Source organism: Lonchura striata, chromosome 13 (assembly GCF_046129695.1).
Source record: "Lonchura striata isolate bLonStr1 chromosome 13, bLonStr1.mat, whole genome shotgun sequence".
Classification (NCBI taxonomy): Eukaryota; Metazoa; Chordata; class Aves; order Passeriformes; family Estrildidae; genus Lonchura; species Lonchura striata.
In genome coordinates this window covers 13,377,983-13,381,465 of record NC_134615.1, presented here as the reverse complement: position 1 = coordinate 13,381,465, position 3,483 = coordinate 13,377,983, and positions in this window count along the sequence as shown.

The window sequence follows — 3,483 nt, the reverse complement described above, 5'->3', positions numbered from 1 at the left end:
TTAAACAAAATTAGCTACTGTCATCTCTGAACCAAAGGAAAAGTACAGCATCAACCCAGAGCCACACTGTACTTTAAGAGTTTTTGTGTACCTTTTAATAAATATTGATAAATACCATCACATCACCTGGTAACTATTTGTTTGAGAACTAGTGCCATGACACCATTTTTTCTTCTCCAATTACATCAGGAGTCACTAATAAGTAGAAATATCCTCATAGCTCTGTAGTTAAGGAACGAATAACACGCTGACAAGTAAATCACTTTTGTGATCTGTTGCTATATTTTTATTTGTCAAACTTTTTTTTTTTTTTTCATTTTAACTAATAGGTAAGTTACTCAATTATCTTGGTTTGGTACATTATGCCATATATCTGTCACAGTATTTTGTAAAATCCGTATCCAGGAATCATTGTCATTGATAATGGAAATCTAAAATAAACTTAGAACAGAAGAACAGTTTATTTTAGTAATTGAAAATGAACAAATGTGGCATAATTTTTAGCTTAGATAGCTTTATACATATTTTTGACCCTTTGGGGCAAAATTTAACTTTCCTTGTTTGAGAAAAGGTAAGCTAAAATGGGAAAGAGTTGGGTGACTTCTTGGTGTATTAAATTCACTTTTCTCAAGACCAGCAATACTCCCACCATTACACTGTTTCTGTATTAAAATCTAATTCTGAAAGTTTGACAAAGTACATGTTTAACACAGGTCAGCAGTATATTGACAGGATGTTAATTTTAAATTGTGTCAGCATTTCCTGTCTTGAGTGTTAATGTCAATTAGCACCTTGCTGCATAACCTCCAAGTCCTCCCTTATTACCGGAAAGTGGCAAAGCAACAGCAAAAGCACTTCTATTCAAAACACCACTCACTATCAGCCAAACAAAGAGCTGTCATAACAAAACCAGCGAGGTGAAAGTGCCTAAGCTGCTATGGATTTGAGGTTAGAAGCCTTAGTCTTTTTCCTTATTCCTGATATTAAAAGTATAAGTGTGTCAACTTGGAGTGAAAGGCTAATTACTTTTAGGCTCTTTGAAAAGTGTGTTACCATTCAAAAATCTCTAAGCCTGACATAAAGCCCTTGGCTTTAGATTGCACAGTGTTTAGCTCACTGTAGGTCATCCATTAGTATCCTTAACACACTCTGAAATGTACAGTCTTATTCTGGGAAATGGGAGCATTTCTGCACACCTGATTTTTTTGGCATTTCATACGTGATGCAGAAAGCACAAGTTCCAGTCTTCAGCATCTCAGTGACACCTCACTCCCAGGTGCCCAGTGAATAAGCCTGGTGACTTTGTACATGTGTTTTTAAACCACTGCATAAGGACACCTTTATAAATGGCACAAAATTCTCAGCCTACTCGATCCTTTGACAGTAGTTCACAAAATAAATGTGTATAAGAAAGTCTAGATGTATACACATCTAGGCCTGGTACCCTTTCTTTCATTTATCTACTCTTTTGAATTCAACAGTGTAGGCATCACCTAGGGTGAAAAAATCTGACTTAAGTGAAGCAAAAGCTCTTCCATGATGTCACCAACCTCAATGCCTGTCTTTCTCAGAATATAGATGTCTTCCCAGAACCATAATACGAATCTCAGAACATTTAGCCTAACTTCTGAAGAAAACTAACTGGTGTTATAGACATTTGTGAAAAATAAATTTTAATGGAAAATAGAAAATGTTATCGTCTTTTCCATCAGCTCTAATCCCAGATCTTGCTGCCTGTTAAGACAAAAGAAAAAAAAAAAGACAAGGATTTTTATCGACAATTTCTAAAACCTAGTGCTGTTGAAGTCAATTAATGTTCACATTTTGAACAACAGCTGTTTACTTTTAAATTTGACCTTGTCCACTTTTTCAGTTCTTATGTATAACTAGTCGATCCTTACAGAGAAATATTTTGGAAAGCACATTACCGTTCATCTTAAGCATGACAGAAAATAGGAATGAGAGAGAAGCATCTTGCAAAATTATAAAGGATTAAAATACATTATTTCTATGCAAGTCAAAAGCTCGATGGACTTTAGCATTAGCATTCTTCAGTGAGCTACACACTGCTGCACCAAAACGTAGTCATTTCATACTGAATTGTGCATGGCTGCTCACTGAGGTGAAGTGGGGCTTACTGTGGGTGTGAATATTATCGTCTGTGCCTCAGGTGAGCACAGTCAGTGCTGGCAGTGAAACCATACCAGCACTTACTCCTGCAGCTCAGGCACTGTGTGTGGAAACCAGTTGTTCAAATAAGAAATGCATTTCCATACTCGCCCCCAGCAAGCTCCGTGTTGCTTTGGTTCCTGCCTTTGTTCCCCTGGGCAGCAGCTCAAGGTGTGGCCGGCATCACGCAGTAAATCTCCTGCTCTTGAGATCTGGTGTAGAGATGACACAGGCATTATGCACAGACATTGCACTGGGTGCCTATGCCCTGCCAGATTCTAAACAAATTGGCCAAACAAATTAATGCCACACACCCTAAATTGGCTGAACAAATTAATGCAACACGCCCTTTGCACAAGGGTGTCTTTGAAGGCCAAAGACCATGCGTGTTACAGCAAGATGCATTCTACCAAACAGGGTGTTTCAAACAAATCTGTTTTGAGGGAAGAGAAACAGTGTGTTGCAGTTTCAAGTTAGAGCAGGGTTTTCACACAAGAGCTTTTCAGACACCAACACTCTGTGTTGACATTTAATTACTAAACTCTTAAAACAAATAATTTGTATGAGCAAATACTCCTCAATCATTTCATAATAATGCAACTAGTGTTTCTTGGCAGTTAGAACAAAACCAGAAGCATGTTGAAATCACACACACAATGCCTTGTTCTGACATGGGAAGAGGTGCCAGATAGAGCAGTGTGAACCCTCCAGGCTGTGGGAGCTGATGGGATTCAGGAATTGAGTGCTGCAGTTCTGTTCCCAGGGCTGGCAGCAAATCAGTCCCAGCAGGTTCACTTGGAGGTTGGAGTTTACTGAATTTCATTCTCCAAACAACCCTCCCTCCTGCTGCTGAAGGTCCTTTCTTCCACCAAGCCCCAAACCTCCCAGCAGAGGATTAAGGGAGTGTGCATTCTTGAGGCTTGTTGGGCAAGAGAGGTTGCTGGAAAGGCAAGAGCCTGGCAGAGGAACGTAGATATGTGCTTTCTGTTGCTCTCTGTATGCCATGTACCCTAATCAATGGAACATTTCCTTCCACCTATCTTTCAGTGTGATCTATTGCAACATTTGTACATCTCTGCTACCAAGCAGCTCAAAACCCATTCTAACCAACATGTAAAACCCACACCTTCAGTTTCTCATTTCCACTGCCAAAAGGTCTGATTCAGTGCAGCAGAAAATACTGGAATGGTGATGGTCTTCACGTCCTTTTTCTCACGTTGCCCTCATTTTCTCATCAGTTCTTCAAGGACAATGTCTAAGACTTCTCAAGAGATTTTACATCTAGCAGCAATATTGCTCTCCTAACACATGGTT